Raw genomic sequence first — 7,500 nt, forward strand, 5'->3', positions numbered from 1 at the left:
TCTTCTGCCATTGCCTTCACCTCTTCAGCCCATCATTCACTACCCTTCTTTCTATTCCTCACTATCCTCTTCTTCCCACATACCATTTCTGGGCATTTCGTCACTTTCCTTGAAATTTACCTACAGTATTCTTCCTCTACTCCTACTCACCCTTTATTCCTCATCAACCCCCAGATTTTTCTGTGTCTCCTGGTAAGTTTTCTCCTTTTCATTCTCAATTAATTTGTTAATTATCAACACCTCTCCACCTTATACCTTCCTCTTCCTCCTCCTCCTACTACTCCTCCTCCTCTTACACCTTTCCTTCACTCAATTTCCCTTCCACCAAACAGTGAGCTGACACTCCCCCACTTCCCCTGAAAACATGAACGTCCAGTACTCTTCATATCCTTCATTTGGTTACCGCTACATAATCCATTAGTACCTGATCAACCACCCTTCCTCCCACTATCCTTTGCCATATATACTTATGCATACCTCATTTCTTACACACTGCTTGCTGTCATCAACTCCCTTTCTAAACATTTTTCCAACATCATCTCTCCACTAAGATTCTTAAATGGCACCCCAAACTTTCCCACTACTCCATCTATTGGCTCATTCCCTACTCTAGCATTGAGGTGCTTCAAACACCCCTACATTTGTTTTCCTAATATATATATATATATATATATATATATATATATATATATATATATATATATATATATATATATATATATATATTCACGCTCATTTAAACCTATACAAAAAGCCTCCCTTTCATTTTTACTTTTCTCACTACTGGGACCACATGCACTAGCAAAACCCACATATCCCATCCCAGTTTCGCTTTCACCCACCTTAACTTTAAAAATACTTCCCTCCATTCCACGCTTTTGTATCTCACTTACCAGCAAAACCACCACTTCCTTTCTTTACCCCCTCATCACTCCCGGCACTTTCGTCACCACTCCCAAACTCAAAATCACCCCTCCCTTTCAATTTAGTTTAACTTAACGCTAACAGATCCATCTTCTTTCTGAGAAACTGCCAATCTCTTCCTTTTTGCTTTCATTTGTGTCATTACTACGCACATGTAATGACCCAAATTTTAGTGTTCTGGTTGGAGTTCTTCTAGACCCTATTATGCCTTGACTTCTCGTAGGATGAACATAAAGAGAGCAGGATCTCTACTCCCATTACTCTGTCCCACTTAGCTGCCTTTTTACGACACTCATGGGAAACACGGTAGCAAAATAACTCCCCACTTTTACCACAGGGGATAGGAAGAGGTAGAGTCAGAGAAATGGTAAAGGAATGTTTCAAGGAAACAGTAATAAAGAAAGGACAGTTGTAGTACAAAAGTAGCATTATTTCTCTATAAGTAAAGATTTTACTCTAATATAGACAAATGATGTTTGTCCCCGGTCCCTAGAGGAGCCCCAAAACAGTATCTAAAGCATTAACTGCATCTTGCAATACAGGGAATACTGCATTTTTCTGTGGGGTCAATACCCCAGTACGGTGAAGTACATTTTGTTGAGGTGAATTTGGGATAATTTAGGTTAGGTTAGCTGAGATTAGAATTGGCTAAGAAGGCAACTGTGTGGCATTACATCATTATGTCCACAGTTGTCCTTCAGGAGATTCTGAGAGTCTTAAGCCACTACAGAAAGACAAGGGATCCTTTGTGCTTACGAGGTAGCGGCCTCGAGGGGCGCGGTGTCACGCCCGCGCTTCCGCTAAGGAAGTCACCGCGTCGCCTTCTGGACGGAGGATGCGACGCGCAAGAGTATGACTAGGATGGGCACCATGGAACAATTTCTTTCCTTTCTGTCTTTCTTTTTATTCATTTTTCTTCTTTTTCCCATATTATATTCTTGTTCATATTTTCTCTTTTTCTTTCTATATATTTCTCTTTCGCTCGTTTGTTTGTCCATTCGGGAGGTCTTTCTATAACTATTCATATATTCATTAATCACTTGATTACAATACATTTATTCATGTGTGCATATGTTTATTTATATGTTTATACATTTCTACGCATTTATATGATATATTCACTCTGTGGATTGTTTATTAAGTTATTTGTATATATTTCATTTATGTATTTATTTATTTGATTAATAATTATCTATCTAATTATTTATTTATCTACTTCTTGATTTATTTATTTGTCTATCTATTTACTTACTCATTTTTAATTGTATGTATTTGTTAATTTCTTTGAATAATAACTATCTATCTAATTATTTATCTACTTCTTGAATTATTTATTTGTCTATCTATTTATCTACTCATTTTCACTTATATATTTGTTTATTTATATATACATTTGTTTATTTATTTATTTATTTATTTATTTATCTATTTATTTATTTATTCATTTATTTATTCATTTCTTTATCGTTTATCTATTTAGTTACCTATTTTCTATCTGTTTATTTGTTTGTAAATTTACATCAACGCTAAAATTTACTCCATTGCTTTCCTACCATCCCTTAACCACAGCAATTCTCCAACAAGGACATATGAACTCCAGCTGTAAGATTATAAAAAATTCCCCCTAACGTCCAATCCACTAACTCTAACATCAAGAACCATCTCATCATCTCATACAAAACCTCAAAAAACACAGCCTAATACTGAACAACAACTGCTAGCTCCCCACCTCTCCACTCCAGGAAGTCAGTGTCGTCTACCAGTTTACCCCATCAGGGAGTATCAGCAAAGACCCTACACGTCTGTCGATCTGACTTCCATGACTCTCTCGACAAGACTATCATACCATTTCTAGAACGGCGCCATCAAGAAATACACGACAAACAACCGCATCACTGACCTCAGTAGCTCACAAAGATATACTACAAACCTCAAGACATTCTTCACCTCAAAATGGGCGAATCCGTCATTATATGCCTTGAAAAACATCCATTAACACACAACTCATGCCTGGAACTGCGCCTCCAAGCAACAGGCGGAACCAAACAGACCAATGAAATTCTCATTACGAGCTTCACACACCATCATATATATATATAATATATATATATATATATATATATATATATATGTATATATATATATATGTATATATACATGCATGAATGAATGTGTGTGTGTGTGTGTGTGTGTGTGTGTGTGTGTGTGTGTGTGTGTGTGTGTGTGTGTGTGTGTGTGTATGTGTATGTGTGTGTGTGTGAATACAAGGAGGGATCTTAGTTTCGAGGGAAATAACGTGATTGAATCAAACGGGGTAACGCCTCTTCTTGTAGGTGTCAAAGGAATATGTTGTCATGGAAAAACTTCGGTGTAATCGAGACGGGTTAACTTCCCTTCATTATTATGATTATGTCATATATCTTTTTGTGGGAAAATCTAAACGATTTTATTCAGCCAAGACGCTGATATTGTCAGGAACAGGGTTCGAAATGTTTGATACCCTACGCCCTCTGTCAAAGAATAACAAAATCGTTCTGCGATTTCTTTAAGAAATTGTATTAAATACGCCACAATACGGATGAGTTTAGTTATATAGATGGTTAAACAGTCCTGGAGGGTGGGGGGGTCTGTTTTCCTTATTTGAATAAGCAGATAAATAAGTAAACAAATAAATAGATGAATAAATAAAAATTATGGAAATCTCACTCACATATTTTCTTCTGTTTGCAGCCAAGAGATTTCATTCCACTGAGGGACAGGTCCCTCTCTCAAAGAGGAAAGCTCCCGAGGGAGACGAGAACCAGAGGAATGTTGTAGGCCGCCGAGGGATCGCGTTGATGCCTCTAATTACTTGTGTTTCTCAACTCACAGCAACAGGAAGATGTGTGGGGCCAACTTATAACATTATCCTAGTATGAAGCGGAGCCTGTGCGCGCACATTTGAATGTATGTGTGTGTGTGTGTGTGTGTGTGCGTGTGGTGTGTGTGTGTGTGTGTGTGTGTGTGTGTGTGTGTGTGTGTGTGTGTGTGTGTGTGTGTGTGTGTGTGTGTGTGTGTGTGTGTGTGCGTGTGTGTGTGTGTGTGTGTGTGTGTGTGTGTGTGTGTGTGTGTGTGTGTGTGTGTGTGTGTGTGTGTGTGTGTGTGTGTGAACGAACGCACCCATGATAATGCAGGAGGGCGTGGGTGTTTGTGTATGTTCGTGTACATACATGCTTAAGCACTCGTCATGCCATGTAAATCTCTTCACCCAAGAAGGCCTGACAGGAAGGAGGGCAACACCCAAAGAAGACCATCTTCATGCAGGCAACTGGAAGCGTCAATGGTGACTTGATACCGCAAAAAATAACCATAATAATAATAATGATAATAAACAATGAGATTTTCTTTCACGCCTACCTTCTGACTACACCACCTTGTAGCACAGAGAAAGGCGAACAGGCAGGGTTTCCGTAGCCGCCTTCGCCTACGAGCCGACTCGCCAGACGTGCTGGTTACCGTCAAGTGTCTCATTAACAGAGACATGAAGGGGGATATAAGCTCCGGCTCAGAAGAAAATGAATCAATGACAAAAAAAAAAGTGTTAAGGAGAAAGGGTAATCGAGACACGAAAAAATATGGAAAACAGGAGACATATAGTAGCATAGACACTGACGAAGAAATAGCACAGTCTAAAGCAGTGGTTCCCAACCCCAGGGTCGCGACCCAAACTAGGGTCGCGAGGGTGTTTTTGAGGGTCGCCAATGGGTCTTTTTTTAACTTTTTTTTCATTCAAGTTTCAAATGTATTTAAATTCATTGTGCTAGTAAATATAAACTGAACTATAAAAACGAAAGTTTATAAACATTATGCAAGTACGTAGAAATATAACATGAAATGGTTGAATTTATTATTACAATTAGGGTCGCGACTCCAGGCTAAGAGTGGATTTAGGGTCGCAGCCAAAAAAGGTTGGGAAACACTGGTCTAAAGGTACGTTTTGTTTCATGCGATTTTCGCTCAACGATGATAGTTTATGGCTCAATGTTAACCCTCAAACGATTGTCTAGAGTACCAAGTCTTTGTTTTTGAATGGGGCTGTTTTGCTTCAGGCTGCAAAGTACTAGGCTGATCAATTTAACAGAACTTAACAACGCGTTTACCCAAATATGATGCCATATATGATGTGTCATCCACTATTGACCGTAGTAGGCTAATGGTCGCACCGAGAAAACGTGCGTTAAGAAGGGAGACTTGCAAAACAAACTGGACATTTGAGAACATTGGATTAATTGGTGTTGTAATCGGATCCGTGCTAGTCTCGCATTAGCTTTGTTATAGGTTCGAATCCGTCCCTTTTCCCCGGTCCCAGCAGTGACTAACAGTCTTAGCACATGTTATTTATAATATCTACAGAAAAATAACAAAATTCCATATATCTAACATATATCATACAAAGTGGAAATTGTAATTTTGCAACAAAAACCATCAACTGAAGCTACCAAAATAATCATGATTATATGCATCGAAATGATGTTACACAGTCATTTGTTAAATGTTTGCTTCTTGAAGCATCCGAAGCGCCGTCTGTTGTATTCCACAACATGGAGGAGATATTTCCTCTGCTTGGGATCTGTGGTGGTGATATTTTCAAAATCACTGCCACGCTCAGCGATGCCATTCACTACTTTCACGTTTCTCGCATATTCCAAGGCTTTCTTGTAGTCCTCTTTCTCTGGTCAAGATTCAATCCAATCCAGGAGCCAGTCATGTCCAAAGTCTAACAGAAGAACAGAAGGTGGGATTTCGGACCAATGAGATCTACTAGTGTGGTTTTGGCTGTCACCTTCTGAAACACAGGTTTTCCCCTTCTGAAGCTGTCTGGCTTCTGAGTGGCATGCAGCTGAGCAGTAATGTCCTATTTCTGCTTGTCATTCAGCCTGCTGCTGAAGAGCACGAATGGCACAGCCTCCTGTGTCAAGTACCACTTGTGATTTTCCACCTTCTGAAGAGCTGCTTCAGCAACCTCTGGGTCTAATCTCATGTACCTCAACATGTCCTGGATGAGCTGAAGATCATTCACAGGAGCATCCGCAGCAGATGTTGACATCATCCACATTGGTGGGTAGAACAGTGCCAGGGAGATTGTCAGACAAGCCAAGACGATCAACTGTATTGTAGATGGCATCACATTCCATGACTCTCCTGGGGAATGTCAAAGTCACGGTATCTTCATGGTAAGAACATCAAGGGTGAGGCTGCTGGTAATTCATATCCTCTGTGTTAGCGTCATTGTCACTGAAATCATCCCAGATAATGTCATCCACGTAGCTGCCTCTTGTTCTGCTGCAGTTCCAAAGTAACACAATGTGGTAAGCACGTAAAACTACAAAATAATACAATGTGGTAAGCATGTAAAACTTCGAACTTGTTGTGATATTCAAAAGTATGATTAGTAAGAATATGAAAGCATGATTACCTTGTTCTTGTCTCTATAGTTGCTTCTCAGTCCGGCCTACTTGTTGCTGGGATTTTGTCTCAAAGATCTTGACATGACCCGACATACGACCTTTCCTCTGAGCCCTCTGGTCCTGGTAGAACTTAATGTCCTCATCTTTCTTCTCCCTGGATAAGAGTCTATTGCTCTCTATATCCTGGACAGGACATAGAGCTCCTATGTCGAACAGGCTGTCCAATTCCAAAATGAATGCACGCCTCTTTCCTCCAGGGTCACCTGCTCTTCCTTTGCTCTTCATCAGTGCTCTGTGTTTGTCATGGAATTTCACGAAGAGCTTCATGCAGTTCTGTCTGGTCATCGTCTTGATCCTAGCCATCTGCAAGAATGGAGTGATAGCTTCAACCGTTTCATAGAGGAGGTCTGGAACTATGGGTTTCCTTGTATTTTCTGGTAAACTTTGGAGATAAAGGAAGTACTGGAATGCTTATCTATTGGTGGAAAGCTGGGAACCACTGATGCAAGCTGAAGAGTATCCGACCAGGAAAGTTTCAGTGAGAGATCTGGTGGACGGCCGACTTGATGCTTGCTTGTGCACTGCAAGTGGAGGTTCTGAGACATCAACTGTGCGTCCTCGTAGCTCCTTGCTTAATGCCATTGTGAAGTATCTTGTATATAGTTTTCTGGATTTGGATCGAATTTCTGTGCCCACCTTGTTTTTGTGCTATTCAGTATTGCCCAACATCATTAACAGGTTTTTGTAAATATGAAATACGAAATGAAATGCTGAAAATATGTATAAGTTTTGGTCTAGATTCACTTGGAATTCAAACATCCATACAAAACTATGTCTCCAGGTTAGCAAAAAAAGTCAGGATTTGCAACAATTTCATATCTTTTAAAACTCACGGGGAAAGTTCATCAATTCTAAAGGTTGCTATATGTAGAATAGATCCTGTTCTTTCATTTAGTACCTAATTTGTTGCTCTATCTTAGATAGATAAAAAATAATATCAAAAAGTAAGCTTAGACTTGCCTCAAACTTGGCCCTTTTGGTAAGATAACAAAAAATCAACCCCCATGTAGCAATGCTTTTATACATCCCTAGATAAGAATGGATGTGATATTTTGCTTTTTCAGGTCAC

Source organism: Oratosquilla oratoria, chromosome 13 (assembly GCF_046742065.1).
Source record: "Oratosquilla oratoria isolate Oo_2021 chromosome 13, ASM4674206v1, whole genome shotgun sequence".
Taxonomy (NCBI): Eukaryota; Metazoa; Arthropoda; class Malacostraca; order Stomatopoda; family Squillidae; genus Oratosquilla; species Oratosquilla oratoria.